The following is a 23,446-nucleotide window of genomic DNA, read 5'->3' as shown; positions in this document are numbered from 1 at the left end:
TCCCCTCTGATTCCAGTGACTCCAGAGAATGAGAGTTACAAAAGGTGAAGCCACGTACACCCCTCAAAAGTACCCTTGATGTGATGCAAAGTACCACCGGTGGCCTCATACAGGGTGTATTGTATTTGCCTTTCCCTGGATCACAAGGACACCAAGTGCGCGTCTCTGTGGCTTTTCTCTGTGGAAAGGCCGTTCAGTAGCATGGAGATCGGTGCAGGGTGCACATCACAATCCATCCATGCACGACACCCATCATGTTTGGAGAGGCCTGTCCCCTCAGCCCTGAGGAAGAGGAACAAGAGGGTGCTGAAACTCAAGCCCTGCATATGCACCAGCCCAGCCGTAACCAACTCCGACTGCTCTCAGTCAGAGGGTTTTCAGCAGGAAGATGTTCCCTCCATGTGTACCACTGGGTCTTGAACCAAATCGACACCAAGGGACTTAAGTATGGCTGAACCCCAAAACCACAAACAGCCGCATACAGAGGAGGAGCATCACCTCTCTGGAGTCCGGGCCTCCGACCCAGGATATAAAGCTCTGTCGCCTTTGGGCTTCAGTGAGAAGTGAAGAATGGCATGGGACCCAAAGTGGGACTCGACCAAAAGCCTCGACCTCCAGAAGCCTCTCGGCACTAATGAGTCAAAGCATCCATCAGAGAGGAGAGACTCATCGGCATCGGTGCCTCATTCAGAGCAAAGGGAGGTGTTGGCCCCAAAGCCAGCCCGAAGACCTGACAGTGCCGGAACCACTGTAAGACCCGAGTCCATCCTCCACCGCTGGCTCCTGGGATTGTGAAAGACCAATCCTCCAGAGGCTGTGGGAGGAAACTGATGAAAGACTGCTTCCAGTCAACCTGTGCCCTGGGCATCCCATTGTTTGTTGACTAATACAGGTGGTAACTGACTGTGCCTGGGCTCTGCCTAACCAGGCCCAGGGCCAGTGCCATGCTGAAAACACCAACCTCTCCCAGAACAGAATGAGAACACCTACATACACCAGGGCGCACTGGGGGTTAGTACTCCTATGATTGGCATGACCTCCCCCATAGGGACCTAGTACATAATAGGACAGGGGGATTGAAACTACCTATCAGCCCCTAGTATAATAATAGGGCATGGCAGTTTAGAGGCCAGCAGCCCTTTCTGCACGTGCGTGTGTGCACTGCTGAGGCCTGAGGTCAGTTTAAAAGTAGCCCTGGGTTGCAGCACTGCTTTTAATATGCAAATTGTGCCCAAACTCAACTTTGGTGTTTGGGGCACTTGAAAATGATGCACTACATTATTGTGGGATATTAGGCACCCCCAGGGTCTCCCCTAGGTGTCCCAGGGGTGGGGGCCCAGGGGCTTATAAGAAGGACCCTTTTAAAATAGGTTTTATATGCCTTGGGGATAGAGAAATTGTACATTTCACTCCCCACATTGTAGTAAAATGCTTCCCAAAATCAACTTTTGTGCCAAGAGCACTGTGGTTTGAGGTTCTACAATATTTTTACATATTAAATCAATCAATCGGGGGTTTATAAAGTGCACTACTCACCCGTTAGGGTCTCAAGGGGCTGGCCAGGGAGGGTTGCACTTCTGTTGGGGTCACTTGAAGAGCCAGGTCTTGAGGTCTTTCCTGAACTGGAGCAGCGTTGGGCTTTGCCGGAGGTGGAGGGGGAGGTCATTCCAGGTCTTGGCTGCGAGGCAGAAGAAGGACTTTCCACCCACTCTGTTCCTGTCGAAGCGTGGGATGGTGGTCAGGGAGAGGTTGTCTGAATGAAGGATTCTCTTGGGGGCATGGAAGGAGAGACGGTTGTTGAGGTATTGTGGTCTAATGTTGTGGAGGGCTTTGTGCACGTGCGTGAGCAGCTTGAAAGGGATCCCTCTTTTGATGGGGACACTCTGAGAAGCAAACAAATGATGGACGGAATGCTGAATAAATCATACATTCACCCGGGTTAAATCCATCGTTATTTTGCTCACCATGCCACCCCAGTTTAGACCCAGCCATATGCAAATCAGTCCTGACCCTGTGCCTTATGGGCACAGTCCAGACCGAACTGCCAAGGCAGGTCCTCCCTGGACCAGAAACAGGCATCCTGGGACCGGTGAGCAAGGGTGAAAAGTGCTACGCAAACAGATGATGCTCACTGTGCCACTGGATTCAAGTTAGCCTGGCTGATGAAGGGTAATACCCAGAAACTGGTTTCAGGATGCTTGTTTCCTATTCAGGGAGGACCTGGCCTGGCAGTTCGGTCAAACGAACGATGGATTCAACCCAGATCTCTTGACTTGGGGTGAATGTATGATTTATTCAGCATTCTGTCCATCGTTTGTTTGCGTAGCACTTATGTAAGTGGGCACCTTGCACTAGTCCAGACGACCCTTATGGTGATTTAAGAGGTCTTACACAACCTTATAAAGCTCTCTAAGTGGTAGCTGTGGAGAGCAGCCTTCAGGCTTAGTCCAGAAGGAGTGGAAAGCAGCTTGTTTTACCAGAATGCAATCTTATAGTACAGATTAAGTGAAAAGGAACCACACAAAATATTTATAAAAATATGTATTTACTATATAATACTCTCTAACACATTTAGGTATCCCCTACCTGGAGATAAACACAATGCACACAATACTTTGCAAAGAAACACAGTAAAAAGCACAGAATACACAGTGGACCCCAGGTGGGGACCAAATCATATACTAAGAAAGTGGTGTAAGAACCACGACTCAGGTCAAGACAAGGTCGAGAGGACGTAGAAGTGCTGGGGACCCAAGGAACCACCCAAGGTGAGTAGATAGGAACCACACGGACAGCATGTGCAGTGTGGGAACACGACTGTGTGCTCCGTACAACTCTACGTGTAAGTCACGGTTGGATTTTTTAAGATTAAGGACCCTTCCCAGTGGACCCCAAAAAACCCGGTGGAAGACAGAAGGTTGGAGAGCCACCCCACCCGTTGATGCCCTAGTACCCACGCTACCTTCACCAGGGAAGCCAGGTGCATACATGTGAAATGGTGTCGGAAACCATCAAACCCAATAGAGGACTTCAGGAAAGTACCATTGCTGAAGAAGGAAAAAAGTGCCCAGTGGAATCCAAAGCTGGATTCTAGATGAGAGCTAGCTGCAAGCAGAGGGGACTGAGTCTATGTCACTCAGGAGTGACCAGACATCTTGGAAGACGAATGCCTTCTGATGTCGGGTGTTGCTGGATGGATGACGATGACTTTGACTCTGCAGCTGTGAGGACCAGGCGACACTGAGGAGGACCAGGAGCCATGCACAAGCTGCCCCACGAAGCATGTCGAGTGCTGAGGGGTCGGTGTCCGGCGAGAGCACCAACAAGCCTTGACAAATGCAACCAATGCAGGAATTGAAGAAGGCGCAAGGTTGGAACCAGCAAGGTCCAGGGGACTCACCACAAGCAGGGGAGTCAGGGCAGGCCCGAGTAATCAGGGGAGCCCAAAAGAAACAAGTGGACCCACAGGCCAGAGGTACCGGACTCGCAAGAGGACCTCAAGCAGCTCACCAAAAGATGCAGTCCACGATGCACATGATGTGGTGTGGCTGAAGATTCTAGTCACTGGAGCTGCTCGAGGGTGGGGTTACTTGGAGCACGAAGATCTTCTTGAAAGGAAGCCAACAAGCATTTGCAACTGCAATTTTACGCGGTGCACAGGGGTTCGGTTATTGCAACGCCCACAAGGGATACTGGCCTCAATCTTGGTGAGAGGGAAGGGCAGGCCTCGAGAGCTGTGGAAAACTACCACCTGTGTTGCAGAACCTTACGGAGTGCGGAGGAGCTCAGGATCAGCAGACCGGTCAACTCAGTTGCTGAGCGTTCAAATGCAGGAGAGTGACTCCTTCACTCCAAGGGAGATTCCTTCAGGTGTCTTTGATGCCACAGGCCTTGGAAGGTTCCTGTATGTTGCACAGGCACAGACGTTGCAGCAAACTGGAAGGGAGACAAAGTCGAGCCCAAACGAGGTCCAGAGTGCCCAGACGGCAGAAGAAGAAGTGGTGTCTGATCTGAATCTTATACCACGATGAATCTAGGGACCCAGCCATAGGTAAGCCCTTAAGTACCCTTAGGAAAGGGTTGGGACACATCAGGGGACCATCCCAGGGGAGGGTCTGGACAGGGGGAGGTTACTCCCATGTCCTTTGTCCAGTTTTGTGCCAGAGTGGGAGCCATGGCTCCCAGGTCTGGTTTGAACTGGACTATGCATGGGGACACCAAATATGCCCCACATGCAGACTGAGTGGCACTGGCAAGCGCACCCACCCAGCCCCAATACACTAAATGCTGTATGGGAGGTGGTCACACATCCCTGTGACAGGATGCCTATTGTTCTGCCTTCCCCTGCTCAAGCTTGGCTCAGCAGCAGGAGGGCAGAAATGTGTCTCTGGTCGGCAGCAACCATTTTGTGCTGTCTGGGTCAAGAAGGTTGGCACCGGGAAAACTGAGAGCCTAACAGAGGGCTCTTCCAGTGCTTGGAATCATACCTCCCACACCAGTGGGGGTATGATTCCAACATGTTTTATACCAAGCATGATAGGATTATTTGCAGCCATTTTCAAGATGGTCATCGCTTAATTATGCGGTGGCCATCTTTATGGAATATGGCTGCTTCACTGACAACCCGGGAGAATGGACTCTGAATGCTGTAGGGGTGTTCTGCTCATGCAGGGGCACCCTCTCACTTAGAACCAAGCATCCTGCCTTCAGGATTGCAAAGGCCTAATATAGGGGTGATTTATAGGTTTTAAGTGCAGTGACCCTAGATATAGGAAACATATATTTAGTAAGTGGTGTTAGCACCAGCTTACACAGGGTTACACAGGCTGCAATGGCATCCCTGTAGTTCCATCTTGAATGGACTCCCATGGGTGGCATAATGCATGCTTCATCCCATGGGGGACCTCTGGGGTACCTATGCCCTGGGTACCTTAGTACCATATAATAGGGACGTATAAGGGTACACCAGTATCCAATCTGGGATGTACCTAAGTACTGAACACAACACTTTAAGGGAGAAAGCAGATAGACGGGTGTCCTGATTATCAGGATCCCAGTCAGACTAGTCAGTAACAGCTTAGCACCAGGCAAAAAGTGGGAGTAACCATATAAGCAGATCCTACTCTCCTAGAGACACAGTGCAGATTGCGGAGGTGTTGGCTGATGTGGTTGTGCCTGAGGATGCTGAGTATTAGTCTGGCTGCGGCGTTCTGGATGGTCTGGAGTTTCCGGAGGAGTTTTTTTTTCTTTATTCCAGCGTAGAGCGAGTTGCCACAGTCTAGTCTGCTGGTGATAATGGTGTGTGTGATCATTTTTCTGGATTCGTTGGGAATCCATTTGAATGTTTTATGGAATATTCAGAGTATGTTGAAGCAGGCAGAGGAGATGGCATTGATCTGGTTGTTCATTGTGAGCTCTGCGCCCAGTATGATGCAGAGGTTACGAGCGTAGTCTGTCAGGGTGGGTGGGTTTCTAAGGGCGGGGGCCACCAGGTGTCGCCCAAGCAGAGGGGGTGGAGCCAAGAATGAGGTCTTCTGTTTTCTCTGAGTTGAGTTTCAGGCAGCTCTTCTTCACCCAGGTTGTGACGGCTTTCATCTCTTCCTGGAAGTTGTGCCTGGTGAGGTTGGGTTCCTTGGTGGGGAGAGGATGAGCTGGGTGTCATTGGCGTAGGGGATGATGTTGAGCCCGTGGTTTCTGATGATGGTTGGGAGGGGGGCCATGTAGATGTTGAAGAGGGTGGGGCAGAGGGAGGTTCCCTGGGGTACTCCGCATCTGGTCTCTGTCGGTTCTGAGAGGTTGGGTGGGAGTCTGACTCTCTGTGTTCTGCCCATGAGGAAAGAGCAGATCCAGTCTAAAGCCTTCTCCTCTGGTGCCGGCGTCTGGTGGCTAGTGTGCGGTGGGAGATGGTGGCGAAGCTGCTGATAGCTCCAGGAGGATGAGGGCTGCCGTTGAGCCATGGTCGAGTAGGGCACAGATGTCGTCAGTGGCATCTAGGAGGGCAGTCTAGGTGCTTTAAGTCTGATAAGTGCAATAAATTCTCCCCTAGGTACTCCAGGGATGTGCAGTCCTGTAGATATAGGCAGGGTCCTTATAAAAGATGGACTGACAACAACTACGAAAAGGTACTAAGTCCAAAAAATAGAGAACAGCGGCCACTCAGGAGCTACAAACAAAATGAGAACCTCACCGAATAGTTGATACACTACTGTGTCAGAAGCAAAGAGTCCATCAGCCCACCCTCATTGGCGGAGCTTCGTCATTTGTGACTCTGAGGGGTTTTATTGTTAGGGCCCATACTCTTGAGCCATCCAGCTCTCTCGGATACCCAACCAATTTATCCCTGCATAAAGAAACTCCTGACACAATGTGTGGTCCAACTTATTCAGACTCAAAACTAAAGCTGAAATGTGTGTGCAGTGCTACAAGTGAAGGTGTGTTAAAAATGACTACGTGGGCAAAAAATATGTTTAATAGGCATTGACCAGGTGTCATATCTAAAAAAAACAGATAGTCTTGAAAGGATAGACTATTTCCTGCTTGGTTTCAAAAAGGTCGACATGTTTCAGCCGCAGCGGTCAACTAACCCGGCTTTCTTCAGGACCTACGTGAGTGAAAAATAGAGCTACTGCAAAAATAACTCAACTATTGCAGAGATCAATTGTGAAAAAATGAAAAGTCATAAAATCTGGTGTGGCAACAGCCACCCTACCAGGCAAGCAACCTTATTTGCTTGATTAGAAGAACTTCATCTTCTTTCCTGAAAGATAGGACAAATACAACCATAAGAGAGGTATAACATTAGTGCGCATAAACTCCTGCGTGACCATTGCTCCGCAGTGACTACTAGACACTGCATTCATTTATCAAAAGACCAAAATGTGGAAACTATAAAAGGGAAAGATTTATGTAAAAAAGGAATCAACTCACCCAGCTTTCTGTGGGAGGACAGCCTCACCTCACCCGGCTGACTGCTCGGAGAAGGAGGCACCGCTCTGTTAGCAAGTGGGGAAAAAACAAAGACAAGTTGCGTGTGGATACCTGTCTCCTTAAACCCCTTACTCAGCATTGAACAACACCACACCAAATAAAACCCTGATTCTAGAAGTGCCCGCTCTTAAAACGGACCTAGTCACATATACTGGGGAATCACTGCATTCTGAATCTGGCAGAGAATACCACCCAGTATTCCAAAAGACTGAGAAATTATGTCATTGTGAAAACTATAGAACAATATGTCGTCCAGCAAAGAAATGCCCGCTCTTCAAACGGACCTAGTCACATATATTGGGGAATCACTGCATTCTGAAACTGGCAGAGAATACCACCCAGTATTCCAAAAGACTTAGAAACTATGTCATTATGAAAACTATAGAGCGATATGTAGTCCAGCATACAGTCATCCTACATCCAGTTCCACAATCAAAGCCTCGCTCTGTATATTTTCTATCATAAATGCTAACAAATGCCACTGCATCTCTGAAAGCTTTTAGACATCAGACTAATCCAATCATACTAATCCAATTATACTCGCTACTATTCCTGCTGGCCACATCAAAATGAAGACTTGCTCCCAATGCCTATTTCTATTATGACACAGTCACAGGTTTCCCCACCCTTACCTGTCCGTCGATACCTCGATCTGGACTCCGTGCAATCTGGGAGGTCACGGCAGGGGGGGAAAGCTCTTTAAATACCTGTTCTAATTAGAGCGCTGACACGCTCGGGACGCAGGTGTAGGCAATAATCTTCTACGATGGTCCACCCATCTGTAACACTCATGCGTCGGTATTGGGACACTAGTCTCCTGCACATGCGCAATCCTTGGAAGCCTCATATCTGAAACGCTCATGTGCCGGTATCAGGCCACTTGTTTATGGCGCATGCGCAGTTCTAATTGTTACGAAACATAACATTCTGTGTTCTTCTGACGCTACTCGCGCAAAGCGCCTCCAGCGCATGTATATTCTCCCTTGCAGTGAGGGGCCAAACCCAGTGTACCTATTGAACACGACCCCGAACTCGAGTCGATAATCTAGCTGTTACTTGATATGCGAGCAGCTGCCGGGGTGTCAGTCTAATTCGGACACTGCATGCAGTTAGTGAACAGACAATAGACAAGCCACTTGCCGCTCAACCCATGATTGTTTATGTGCACAACTCAATAGTCTCATTCATATAAAAGCCCACTGTGAATAGTGTCACGATGTTAGGTCAGATTCATTGAATGGCACAAACCTACTCTTATCAATATATGAGTGATGTGTGTAACCCAGATATCTCACGACTGTGCCATGACTTACGAATGTCATCACCCAAAGTCTATCTCATTCTATCACAGAAGTGTTCGTGGAAAAGGTAGAGTAGGAGGGCAAGTGGTGTATATGTGTACGAAAGAATTGGGGAGGGGTACCAAGGGCCACAATACCTATCTATTCATTTATCCGCCACCCAAGCAAGTAGTTTTTAATCTGATTGGGATTTGGACTTGAGGGGCTTGTATTTCCTTGTCTACGTCTCAAGAGAGAGACAACATGTAGCATATGACTACTGTTGAGTTATTGAGGTGCATAACTTCAGGGGTGAGTGATAGTTAACACAGCAACTGCCTCGAGCATATCAGAGGCCTAGGGGAATGATCCACGACAAAACAGGGAGTGTCACTGGTTCGTTGGGGATACTGGGGACCAATACATTAAAAGGAGGTCCACGGAATGCTATCGTTAAGGCCATGCACATCTGTTCTCATTTTGAAAATCCAACGTTGCTCTCGCAGAAACAAAAACTGAGTAGTGTCTGTTATATGTTGAGGAATCAGAGGTCGTTCCAAGACGACCCACCTCAGTTCGTCGGCTCCATGTTGTTTAGCCACAAAATGATCTGTAAGGCAAGTGGATTGTTTCCTGCACCGAATTGTGCTCTTGTGCTCACTGATACGGACCTTAATCTTACGTGTAGTATGTCCGATGTAATGTAAGGAGCACGGGCATGTGATCATATAAATCACACACTCGGAATTGCAGTTTGTGTGGCTGTTAAGAATCCACGGGCGATTGGTGCCAATGTCGATCGAAGTGGCCTTAGTTGTCTGAGGGCACACACTGCACGAACCGCACGGGTAGTGGCCTCGTACGGGAGGTAGTGACCACAGAGTGTTATCAGTGCGGGTGGGGCGTGTCAGTGGTCGTGTGTGTACCAGGCTATTGCGCAAGCTGGGACCCTTTTTAAACGCAAACATAGGAGGTGGAATGTTGCCTGAGGCTACGTTTAAGATGTGCCAGTGTTTCCGGACGGTTTTCTGTAACCTATTGGATAAGGTTGAGAAGGTGGTTACAAAAGTCATCCTGTCGTTGGTAGTTCTAGAGATGCTGTTGTCCAACAGCGCATCACGATTATTGTTAGAAGCCCTCTTCCATGCCTGTCGCACTAATCGTTTGGGGTACTGGCGTGATTGGAGTTGAGATGCCAGTCCTTCGGCATGTTTCTCAAAGAGATCTCTAGTGGAGCAGTTCCTCCTGATCCGTAGGAACTGCCCCACAGGGAGATTCTCTCTTAGGGCCCTAGGGTGATGACTGTCAAATGAAAGTAACGAGTTTCTTGACATGGGTTTCTTAAAAAGTTCGCAATGTGGGGTATTGCCAACAGGAAAGATGGAGATGTCTAGAAAAGATAATCTCTGTCTGCTATGCTCAATAGTGAACTTCAAGAAGGCGTTTTGTTCATTAAGCCAGATGTGAAAAGCCTGAACCTCTTCTTTTTTTTTTTTAAATCTTTTTATTAGATATTTTGACATTTTATATACAGGGCACAGTGCGTTGTTACAAAAGAAAAACAGAGAAAAAGAGAAATAACGGCAGAAAGACATCCAGTAAACAATAAGTACAAATAGGACAAGAGAGAGATACATTCATTAATTGCCATACCTACTATCCCCCGCTCTAACGAGATACAAACTGTACAGCTTCTAGGCAACAAGAAAAGAAAAGCGTAAAAAATTGGCAGGCCTATTTAATTCATTAAACTGAATTAGAAGTTCCCTTCTTTCCATCTAGTAATAGGATCCCAAATTATCCTGCCCAACTTCCTCCCTTTTTTGCCTTTCCTAGCATATATCTCTTTCTCAAGATGATACACAAAGAGTAATTTAGCAAGCCATTGATGATATGTAGGCGGTAAAGGATTAAGCCAAGCAGTGGCTAAGCACAATCTAAAAACTGCAACCGCTACAAACAAAAACTCTCCCCCTGACTGCATCCCTCCTTCCTCCTGATTTATGCCTAACAAAATAATTGGGGGAGTTAACGAGAAGGTATTTATTCCTAAAACAGTCTTTATAAAGTTCCCAATGTCTTTCTTCAGCATATCTAGGTGCGGGCACGTAGCAAACACATGTTCTAAATCTGCTACATCGCTTCCACATCTAAAACATTTTGTTCCTAAAGTTCCTCCCCATTGAGCTATTTTAAATGGGGTATAGTACAAACGGTATAGCGTTTTATAGTGCTGTGCCTGCAATGATGCAGAACACAGGAGTCTGTGCCCCTCTTCCAGGGATAATTCAAAACAACCCTGACTAACACTCAGACTATCCTTCCACTTGTCACTCCACTTTACTAAATCATCCTGTTTTCCCTTCATTAATTCGTAATAAAATCGCTTAATCGTACAATCTTTCCCTATCCGAATCAATTCCATTACCGAATCCTTATCAAACCCCGAAGATCCACCTACTTTATTCATCAAAAAGCTCCTAATTTGCAAAAACTTAAAAAAATGATTATTTTGCAGATTGTACCTGTTCTGGATTTCAGAGTATTGACAAATACATGAGTCCCCCATAACGTCCCCTATGCTCCTCACCCCCTTAGCTACCCACTCTGTAAACACCGAATCCGCGAAGATCTCTTCAGGAAAATTAGGATTATCATTGAGTCTAGTATAGCGGTTGAACCTCCCCAAGCCTGCCCTTTTCCGAAATGCTTTCCAGACTGCAAATGCTGCCATGAGAGTCTTAAATTTTGTGCGCTTATAGTAGCTGGGCTCCGTGAATTTTAATAACACATTTTCTGCCTCCATGCCCAAAACCAAGCCGTATATTGCAACCGTACCTAGATCGCTACCCCCTTCAGCCTCAGCACCCCCCACCAGCCCTAACATGTTTTGGAACGTTGCGGCCCAGTAATACAATTTCAAGTCGGGCACTGCCCACCCTCCCCTTTCCTTTGGCAATGTCATAAATCTAAGTGCCCTTCTTGTCTTCCCTTTCCCCCAAATAAATCTATTAAGCATATGTTCTATCTTTTTGAACCACCTAGCATCAAACAATAGGGGAATTGCCCTGAATAAATATAAGAATTTAGGGAGAATTAGCATTTTGATTATATTTGTCCTCCCCACTAAGCTCAGGTGCAAGTTCTCCAGTCTGTCCAGGTCTTTTTCTATTTTACCCATTAATGGAGCAATATTCATTTCCACTAAGGAATCCAAATCAGCCGAAATCGAAATTCCTAAATATGTACCTGAGTGAGTGACACGATTATCAGTACAGATCGCAAATCTATTTTTAATTATTTGTGTTTTTCCCACATTCAACTTATATCCCGAAATATAGCCAAATTTTGTGGCCTCAAGTTCAATTTGGTTAATAGACTCCGTTGGTGATGGTGTAATCACTGCCACATCATCAGCATAAGCTAACACTTTACACTGTCCAGTTAAAGTAGGGAGAGCGCTGACCAACCCACATGCCTCGACTCGCCGAATAAATGGGTCCATGTAGATGGCAAACAACAATGGCGAACAGGGACACCCCTGCCTTGTTCCACGACTTATTTGAAATTGGCTAGTACACCCTGCATTAACCCGAATGAAAGCAGCAGGATTCAGATACAAGGCTTTAATTGATTTAATGAATCCCTGTTTTACACCGGACCTTTCCAAAGCCCCCCATAAATAGCCCCAGGAGACCCGATCAAATGCCTTTTCCGCATCCAAGAGCATAATAGCCATCGGGTCTCCTGCAACTGCCATCGCGTCAAATAGCGTGATCACTTTACGAATATGGTGAGTTGTCCCCCTTTCTGGAATAAAACCATGCTGCATTCTACTCACAATATCCGTAATCACTCCTGCAAGCCTTGTAGCCAATACCTTAGAGAACACTTTTGCGTCAGAGTTCATTAAAGTGATAGGTCTGTAAGACCCAGGCTCCTCCGGAGGTTTCCCTTTTTTAAGTATTAATACGATTGCCGCACCCCCCCATGATGCAGGGATTGAGGATCCTGTTTGCGCCTGTTGCATTATGTCAGTTATAACCTCCTTTAGTGCCCCCAAAAGACCCGATAAAATTCTACAGGGATTTGATCCGGTCCTGCTGCCTTGCCCGCCGGCAATTTCCAGACTGCCTCTTTTATGTCTTCTAATTGCAACGTCCCCTCTAAGCGCTCCGAAGCATCCTCCTCCAATGCTGCCCCCGGCAACCCTTCAAAGTACTCATTAAAAGCGCGATTATCAAATTCCCCGAGATCCTCGGTATATAACTTTTCGTAAAAACTCCTAAATACGTGCCTAATTTCCTCTGGATCTGTATGTAACCTACCCGCAGTGTCCCTTATCTCCCTTATTGTTCCCTCAGACTCCTGTTGTCTTGCCCGCACAGCAAGGTGCCTACCTACGGCTTCACTGCACTCATAACACTTCTCCCTTTTTGATGTGAGCAACTCTGCTGCTTTAATAGCCATGTCCCTTTCAGCCTCCCCTTTCACTTTCAGTAGCTCATTCCATGCGTTATCAACTTGGATACCGTTCAGGAGACAGCCTTCTAGTTCTGCCTCAGCCAGAACCACCTTTCCCCTTGCCTCCTCACCCCTCAAGCGTTCTTGTTTCCGTTTATAAGAACTAAAACTCATTGTCTCGCCTCGAATTCCTGCCTTAAAGGCATCCCAGACCACTCCCGCTGCCGCGCTACCTCTGTTAATCAGAAATAAATCTTTAATCCACCTAGCCATATGCTCTACATAGCCCTCATTTTTTAACAATCTCCTCTCGAAAGTCCAATTAGTGCACTGTCTCTCATTTGTTTTATTTGTTTTATTTACAAAAGTAAGTATTAATGGGTTGTGGTCGCTGAATAGCCTTGGTAATTTATCTATCTGCACATTCGTCACGTCTGAGCTAGGGATCAGAAAGTAATCCAACCTAACACACACTTGATGCGGGGCCGAATAGTACGTGTACCCCTTGTCGACCACCCGTTTAATCCCCCAAACATCTATTAAGGCATTATTAACGATTAGATTTTCCAATGCCCGGCTCACTCTTTTCTTTCTTCCTTTATATTTACCAAAAGAACCTTGCCCTAGCCCATCTGCCCCATTAATATTAAAATCTCCTGCTATAATAACTCTAGGGGCCCAAGTAGCTATCTCCACGTCCAAAAATTGAAAAATTTCCGGATCATCTTCCGTTGACCCGTACACCGATATGAGTGTAGTCCATACCCCATCCAAGAGACACTCTACCATGGCCCACCTTCCCCACTGATCCTGCGCTTTCTTCCTTACCACGATAGTCCTATTTCTAGCAAGAATAGCTACACCTCTCTTCTTCACCCCCTGTTTGGAACTCACCAATAAGTGGAATCCCAGCTGGTTCAACAAATATACCTGCGTATCCATTATATGTGTCTCCTGTATAAAAACCAAATCAACATTCATTTGCCTTAAAGCAATAGAGATTCTCATTCTTTTTTGTGCGTCATTTAATCCACACACATTCCACGTTACGCACCTAAAACCCATAAGAGCCCATAAATATCGTTGCTCAAAACTTCTCCCACTTCTTTCTTTTTCCTTGAATTATCTTTTATTGCTTCCTGACTTGCCTCCCTTAGAACAGCATCCCTCTGTACCCAAACACCCGCTTTTTCCCAGTTACTTGAGCCTACTAACCCTAGTACCACCTTTCTTACCCTCTCATTAAATCCTCCTTGCCCGTTTTGCCTCACTTTCTCTAGCCCCACCTGTCCAATACGCACCGTGCCTTGTCCCCCCCTGAGTGCCCCAGCCCACTCTCTCCTCCCCCCCCCCCCCCTTACCGGCAATTAGGTCGATCCCGACCTAAGTGTGACGACCGGCCCTCCATGGAAGCACCCCCAGCCTGCCCGTGCCCATGCGTCTTAAATCTTCATTTTGCTGATGCGATGAGCCCACCTTATTGTGACCAAATCTAATCTTCCCTCATTCCATTTTGCTTCATTTCTTTTTACTCTTCACACCCCCCTTAGGGAGTAATTACAATACTATAGATAGATAACACTATGTTAGGCGTTCTGTGTTTCTAATAGCTACACCTCGATCGTTTTGCCTGCTTTGTTCCCTTTCCCCTCTTCGCCCCTTCTCTTCCTTCAGAAAAGTTAAATATTCCTGTGCCACAATTTCCGAGTAGAACACTCTAGTCTGCCCATTGATGATAACCTTGAGACGTGATGGGAACATCAAATACGCTTCACACCCAATGTTCTGGAACGGTGTAATAAGTTGCCTCATTTGCCATCTTCTCTCCACTGTTTTGGGGCAAAAATCTGGGCGAGCAAAGAAAGAAATATCCTTATATGTTCGCTTCTTCATTGGCTTAGCTTTCATAATTAACTCTTCCCTCAGCAGGTAGCTCCCAACGTAAACTAATATGGCTCTCGATTTGGCTCCTGGATTGTTCTTCCTCTGAACCAGCGGGAATCTATGTGCACGCTGTACCTCCTTGTCCCAATCCCAATTACCCATCTCCGGGAATGCACCTTTCAACAACTCCACCACGAACGCCCTCATATCTCCTTCTTCTCTTCCTTCTTCCACACCAAGGATTCTTACATTATTTCGCCTCTGCCTATTCTCGAGATCTTCTAGCTTCCAGAGGACATCCAATGCTGTCTTCTCCTGCTTTTGTCTAAACTCTTGCAGCATCACCACCTCCTCCTCCACCTTGCACGTTCTCTCTTCGACCTCATCAAGTCTTTTAGCCACTTCTTCATACAACTTGTCAACTTTACAAAGTGAAGACTGAACCTCTTCAATGGAACCCCGCCACACCACTGAGGAAATATGAATTTTGTGATCAGTTATGTCCCCTACCGTAGACCCCAACGGCTCCATGTGCATGCTATAAGTACATGTATGTTCCCTCCAGTTCCAGTTCTGAAGACGCAAATATATGTGCGTCCACCGTCAACATGTCCTCTTTCAGATCCGCCATGAATGGGTCAGATATTCCATTCCTAAGTATGAAAGGCCACCGACTTTATGTGGTTCACTTTCCACATTTTACAGATTCAGGCGAGTAGGCCCAGAATTCTGTCATCAAACCTTTTCCTGCCTTCTGCCTCTGAAAGCTCCAGTCTGAGCCTGCATCTGTATCCATGAACTTTGTCCTACTCCCTGCGCGGCTAACGGTGCCTGATCCAGCCTGTTGCCTGCCAAAAACTGTATTTCACCTTCAAGATTATCTACTCCGCTCCTCATCCGATGCATTCCTGTCTAGTAGTTTAGGTAAACATTCCTCCAGCTACCGTGCAAGGGGCCAGGCCTCGCTGTCCTCATGCAAGTAATTCATAGCCCTGTTACCATGGAATATTCCTACCCCCCTCTCATCTCATGTAGACACTTAGACGCTTGTACACGCACTAACAGTCAGTATAGAATAGATTCTATCCTAGAGACCTTTCCTTTTGGATAACACAGTTCTTTAAACATAGGATATTAGATATGATTTGGGATTAGGTTGACATGACCCCCAGACTTCTGTCTCCACATGTAGAGCTAAATGTCAAGTCCCCTTCACTCTCTAGTTGCACATCAATCACACGTCATGCGGCTGCGCACGCATCTCTGCCAAATATTTCTGCTGACATTGCAGGATTCTCTTATAGATCCACCCACTTGTGACATCATGTATAATGACGTTTATTAAATTACACCCATATGTCCGCCTCTTTAGTTACGTATGCACATTTTATCTGTATTATCAGCTGTTACGCCTCTTGCATCTGTTTCACTGTAGTGTATTTTCTATAAAACTGATTATCTGTCAATAATGTATGCCCTTCCTTCCTGAACTTTCGTGGTGATGGAATAGAAGCCTGCAATTCGAATTGTATTCCTTTGTATAGGAATAAAGCCTTTTAGAACCTCTAATACCACGGATTCTGCCTCTTATATTTACTGAGTTATTCTTACTAGACTTTACCGCATAAAAAATAGTACCGGTAACGAAATATTTACCACATAAATTGGCGCCCGAACAGGGACACTTTCTCATCTCACGCGCCGGCGGTGCGTTGCAGGCCCGGTCTCCTGCCACAGCTGAACGGACAAAAACGCGTACCTGCAGGATTTCCTGTATCTCCCTCCGGCCAAGTGGAGGCGACTGAGGCTGCGATCAACACCCAGACGAGGCGGTGAGAAGTGCGAAGTATCCCGACCAGAGCCTAGCTGAGAGAGCAAGATCCGAGGTATACAGAGGCCCGCCAGGTTCCGAAGTTCCGAGTCCAGTCGAGTCGAGTCCAGTCCGGTCCAGTTTCAGTTCCGTTTCCGAGGCCTTCCGTTCCGAGCTACCCGGTGAGTACCATTACCGGGGAGGCATTTTACGTGCACATAGTCTGTGCCGGTCAAGACGGGTTTGGGTACACAAATCCGGTCTGCACTGTTTCAGCAGTGTATCTGTACTGTTTAGCAGTATATCTAGTATGTCTTGCATATAAATAAGTATTATCTAATGTCAGTATTATGTCAGTAACTAGTTTTCTATTAGTTATCATCGTTCGTTAAAACTGTTAAGTGTTAAATGTTTTAATACGTTCTATATATTGTGGTGTGAATGACTGTTCATTATTGTGTTCTTTGTATAAAGTGTGTTCTAGTAATAAGGTCTAAAAATGCCGCTCTTTTCGAAACTAAGACAGATCAAAACTAGAAAAGGTGTACTCGAAGAAGCTGTTCCCATCCCACCTAGGGACACTCCAGGGTACTTTATGTATCATAAGCATGGCCTAGATGCCGTATTATTTCTTGATTTATGGGTGGACTACACCAAAGAATTACCAGAGAGTCAGAGATGGCCCGCAGCGGGGACCTGGGATGCAGATTGCATCATGAGAGTAGAAGAAGAATTATGGAAAAAGAAAGCCAGACAGTCACAGAAAGATGCCATTGAATTATGGCGTAAAGAATCATATAGACGTACAGAAAAAGCACTCAGACAGGAAGAGAAAGGTAGAGAGAATTCAAATAAAACCCGAGAAAATCTATTAATTGAGGAAGGTACCCGAGTAAAATCAGAACAAGTAGATAGACAAAGAAACACTCTTATGAATGGTATGTATCCTCTTTTGGCCGAAGGGTTACCTAAGGCTACCCCGGAAATACCAAAAGACTTGACTCCTCCATTGCTCCCGATAAAAGCACATCCCAAAACACATCCCAAAACAGCAAAGGACGTTTTCCTTTCCTCCTATTTAGATGATGTAGCTCCCGAGTATGCTAATGCCATACCACACATACCGCTTGCCGATGGTGTTCAACACCAAGAGCATCCGTCTGTATCCCCGCAATTACAACCTCCTACACAAGTTCCCACAGGTCCGTCCGTTTCTACAGTTTTTCCCGCATCTACAATCTCTATCCTACGTCCAACGAATCCTTTCGTGCCCAGCACCTCAGATGGTGCTACAGGAGGTACGACAGACATGTTTGCCACACCGCCGCGAAATAAACAGACCCTTAGAGATTTAGCACTCCAACGTACACCCCAATTAGCGACATCCGACATGTTTAAAGAACAGCTTGTGGATTGTAGATACGATCCAGTGCCAGGTAGACAGGACAAATTGCTCATATCATCACTACGTATACGACGAGCTACATTGTATTTAATGACGATACCAGGAATGGTTGAACACCTAGACGATATATATCGCTTTGTCCAAACAGGGCGAGGTCCAGAAAGTATTAACAAAGCTATGGAATACCAGAAAGTGGATGTCCAAAGACAACTACTACGTTTTTTCATAAATTGCGTAATTAGGAATCAAGACAGGCCTGGGGCAGATCACGATACCATGCAAAGACTTGCCAAATGGGGTCAGAACATATCAGAAGAGAAACATGATAGACAGGCGTGTATAATCGCCATGTGTCGAAAGATCCGCAAGGAAGTAGAACGAATACATAAAGAAAGACGAGAAACAGACAGAGTAGAATCTGAGGAAGAGGAGGAGCAAGAATCAGAACAATTAGAAACGATAGCTTATGTAGTTAGAGGAAGACCCCATAATAATACCAGAGGTTTCAATGATCCGATACGTCCGATACGTCCAGAATATAATAGACATTTTCAAACCCCTATGTTAAATACAAGATCCCCCGAACACCTATTCCAAGCCGCTGATAAATTACTCCGAGATCGAAGGGGGTACCACATGCTCGATTCCATGGACGAACAAGAATTAGCCAGGTCAGCAGTACAATGGGCTGACAGTCCCAGCGAATACAATGATGATGTACTTGCACACACGTTTCTGAATCTCGACCCATACGAACAGCGTTTAGCTAGTATATACATGATTCAACACCTCCTTATATTATATAAAAGCCAACACTCCGATCCAGGACCCTTACCTGACATATTGACAGAACTACTCACGAATAAATGGAGAGGGTCAGGTACTGATTTGATTAAAGAAATTCTAGAATTTCGAAACCAATATTTAACTTTCGTATGCCCAGAACACGTTCCAGTTCCCATCATGGGAAGAAAAATGTATCACATAGATAGACAGAACCCCTTACGCGAAGTACACCCAATCAGAGGTGACGGTAATATCTTTACACGCGTGTTTGTGTACACGCCTATAACTAAATTGGAATTATTAGAAATGAAGAAAGTAGTACCCAGCCATGACAAGGATCCAGCAGGTTTCCACCGTGAAATAAAAGACATGTTACTCATGGGAGAGTATACCTACCCCGACATTATGAAAATATTAAAAGTCCTATTACCAGCCACATCGACTGTCCTCCCTTGGACCCCAGAACATACACATGCTTTTGAAAGCTTAAAGAAAGCTTTATGCCAAGCACCTGTTTTAGCAACACCATGTTACAGTAAACAGTTTACACTCTTTGTTACAGAACGCGAAGGTACTGCCTTGTCAGTACTCACTCAGGAACAAGCAGGATCACACAAACCATGTGCTTATTTCTCTAGTACATTAGATCCAGTAGCTCAGGCTCTTCCTGCGTGCCTGAAATCGGTGGCAGCAACAGCTTTAGCAATCAGACAAAGCGATGCCATAGTGTTAGGACATCAATTGACAGTACAAGTACCACACGCAGTAGAGGTTCTCTTGAACCGCACACAAACACAACACTTGACTATAGCGAGACTCACGGGTTACGAATTAACATTGTTTCAGCCACACATAGAAATCAGACGTTGTAATACGTTAAATCCTGCCACACTGTTACCAGTGGGCGGAACAGATCCATTGGCACATGATTGTGTCGAAGTCATTACTATCACGACGAAACCCAGACAAGACTTGACAGATATCCCTTTGTCAGATCCAGACTTGACATTGTATGTAGATGGGTCATGTATGAGAACAAGTACAGGAGAGTTAGTGGCCGCTTACGCAGTCACAACAGACACTGAAGTCATTGAAACAAATTGTATTAATACTTTGTCAGCTCAAGCAGCAGAGCTCATCGCTCTGACACAAGCCTGTACTCAAGCCAAAGATAAGAAAGTCAACATATACACAGATTCACGTTATGCATTCGGAGTCGTCCATGACTTCGGCGTACTGTGGCGAGAGAGAGGTTATTTAACTTCTCACGGTGCCCACATTCAACACGGACCCCTCATTCAAGCCCTATTAGACGCGATTCATCTACCTACTGCAATATCGATTATGAAATGCAAAGCCCATACAAAAGTTACCGATATCATTTCTCAGGGTAATGACCTAGCTGACAGAACAGCTAAACAGACTGCTCAGAATCAGACTCATACAACTGACGCGACAAAGACAATAGTTCCGACACCAACACATTGCATGACAGTTAAGGATCCCGCCCTTGATGTAATTGACATACAGACACATGCTACACCAGAAGAAATAAAGAAATGGACTGAATTAGGAGGGATCCAAACAGATCAAGGATGGATGACGAAGGAAAAATCTATATGGTTTCTCCCCGACTCCATGGTTCAAATCATCATTAACACAATACATAGTCCAGCGCACCTAGGAGAAAAAGCTATGCTAGACAGCATTCAGCACATTTGGTTCAACAAACACTTGCGAGCAGCAGCTAAGCAAAAAGTTCGTACCTGTATGATATGTTGTCAGTTTAATCCAGGTAAAAGCATCCCCGTAGAGCAGGGTGGATTTCAATCTCCCGATCATGCTTTTGAAGTCCTCCAGATGGATTATATCCAGATGGAACGATGTCGAGGATTCAAATATGTTCTCGTAGTTGTCTGTGCTCTTTCCCGTTGGACAGAAGCCTATCCGGTTTCAGATTACACAGCCCCGACTACTGCCAAACAGTTAGTTCGAGAATTCTTCCCACGGTACGGTTTACCACGTGTTGTCTACTCAGATAACGGCCAGCCGTTCTCATCCGAACTAATGAAACACGTTTCCCTTTTGTTAGGCTACCAATGGAAATTCCACTGTGTCCGACATCCCGAGGCGGCAGGTCTCGTGGAACGCCATAATCAAACTCTGAAAATTAGATTGTCCAAAATATGTAGGGAAAAAGGTGTCGATTGGATAGTAGCCTTACCAGTTGCGCTCTTTTACATGAGAATGGTAGCACATTCTCGAACAGAGCTATCCCCATACGAGGTGATCTTCGGTAGACCACCAAATATGTGGGGGACGCCTATACCTCGCAAAATCACTGATGTTGACTGTAATATGCTGACAGATTACCTGGCTTCCTTGATGTCTGCACTACAATCTTGTCGTTCACAGGTAGCTGCAGCTTTTCCCGATAATACTGAGGTGAAGCCCCATGACGTGGTTCCTGGCGACCTGGTTCTGGTCAGGAATTTTGACCGAAAGACCCAATTGGAGCCTAGATGGACATCGCCAAAATTGGTTCTACTAACTACAAGGACAGCCGTGAAGATCGAGGGACGTAAAGGGTGGTTGCACTCGAGTCATATCAAGAAATTTTATGGACTACCATCTAGTGTGAACTCTCAGCCCTGCATTCCCTCACAGACAGACTCAAAGCTCCCCTTGGCTGAATTAACAAACTCTGAACTTTATAAACTGAAGTTAAGGTCTAGCAAGTCAGACAATTTGATTGTTTAAGTCCTCTCCAAGGTGAATCGGTTGAATTTGTCTCTGACATGTATCCTCCAGACCGGAATAGAGAAAGAAATCAACAGATGCAGCTTAAAAAGCATGCGTATTGTAAATCACTTCGTAGTCACTGCATAGTAACATTATTAATTTTGTTTTTTCTAAGTCTTCTGATCATTATTTCCAGCATACTATTGCACATGTATTACCCTATTCTTAAGCGTGCTTACAATGTAACTGCAGAACATTCTTTTAGCGAATTACCTCCGCATGAATTGTCCTATAGATTTGCGCTGCGCAATAACACATTCATTAGTATGTTACATCATTCCCATCAGACCAGCAATGCCACAAATTGTTGGATATGTGGCCGACTCCCTCCCTATCAGAACTATAAGGGAGTTTTGCCCCTCTTTCCCTATCCGTTCACACACAATGGCTCCTGTGGAGCATGGTTTAGTTTGATTAATTCCCTAGATTCAAATTCCGCAGTTTACCAAGACAACTGGGTTTGGGGAAACCTGAACCTAGTTTTGCTTAAAGTCTGCTACCCTAACAAGGAGGGACTTCCCAAAAGAACAGGAACCGATCTAGAAAATGAAGTATATGGATTAGGTAATTTTACACTTAACCTCATGATCCTGAACGTTGAATCTGAAGCTACACCAATCTTGCCCGCCATGTCAGTATTCCCAGTAAAAGGGGAATTATGTGTAAGAAAGAATGGTTCCATACACATGGGCCATAGTAAATGCACCACTGTAATAAAATTCAGTGATCAAGGCAAGTCTACATTTAGAGCTTCCCGTCATTCCTACTTCATATGTGGCCAGACCGCATATATACGTCTACCTCTAGACTGGGATGGTACCTGTTACATAGCATTCCTTCTGCCACCTGTTTTTCTAGCTCCTCCTGATTATCATAGAAATACCCATTTAGTACACAATAGACAGCAGAGAGATCTCCCAATTGTTGATTACACTGAAACAGCATGGGAGCAATACACAGATTTCAATAAAGGTTTCTTTCCCTATATAGGTACAGTTACTAATAGTAAGCTGATACGTAGATTAACCAGAACCCTTGAAGCAGTAGTTAACGAGACTACTTCCGCCTTAGGCAATTTAACAGAAGAGCAGTCTGCTATGCGGATTGTTGTGCTTCAAAATCGTCTTGTCCTTGACGTCATCCTGGCCGATAGGGGCGGAGCTTGTAGGGTCATCGGATCAAGTTGCTGCATTTTCATACCAGAAAATTCGCCGTCAGTATATAAAGCCATAACTCGCCTTCATAAGATTGTGAGCCAGATACACCAGAGTCCAGGCACCTGGACTTGGTCCGGTTGGTTTTGGAGCGTGTTGTCAGCCTGGGGATGGAGAATCCTATCCTTCCTAGGTATTGGCTCTCTCATACTATTCAGTTGCTGCTTATGTCTACAATGTGGGCCAGCGATTTGTGGTCTGTGTGCCACATCGTGTATCCCACATCCAAGTTTTCGTTCGAGATCCCAGAAGAAGAAAGAAGAACAAATGATGCTATATGAACAGATCGATGGATTGATGAAGATCGATATCTCCTGAGGGTCCGTAGGGGACAAGGAGGGAATGAGGAAATATGAATTTTGTGATCAGTTATGTCCCCTACCGTAGACCCCAACGGCTCCATGTGCATGCTATAAGTACATGTATGTTCCCTCCAGTTCCAGTTCTGAAGACGCAAATATATGTGCGTCCACCGTCAACATGTCCTCTTTCAGATCCGCCATGAATGGGTCAGATATTCCATTCCTAAGTATGAAAGGCCACCGACTTTATGTGGTTCACTTTCCACATTTTACAGATTCAGGCGAGTAGGCCCAGAATTCTGTCATCAAACCTTTTCCTGCCTTCTGCCTCTGAAAGCTCCAGTCTGAGCCTGCATCTGTATCCATGAACTTTGTCCTACTCCCTGCGCGGCTAACGGTGCCTGATCCAGCCTGTTGCCTGCCAAAAACTGTATTTCTCCTTCAAGATTATCTACTCCGCTCCTCATCCGATGCATTCCTGTCTAGTAGTTTAGGTAAACATTCCTCCAGCT

Source organism: Triturus cristatus, chromosome 7, assembly GCF_964204655.1.
Source record: "Triturus cristatus chromosome 7, aTriCri1.1, whole genome shotgun sequence".
NCBI lineage: Eukaryota > Metazoa > Chordata > Amphibia > Caudata > Salamandridae > Triturus > Triturus cristatus.
The sequence above is the reverse complement of the archived record's forward strand: the minus strand, read 5'-3'. Positions refer to the sequence as shown.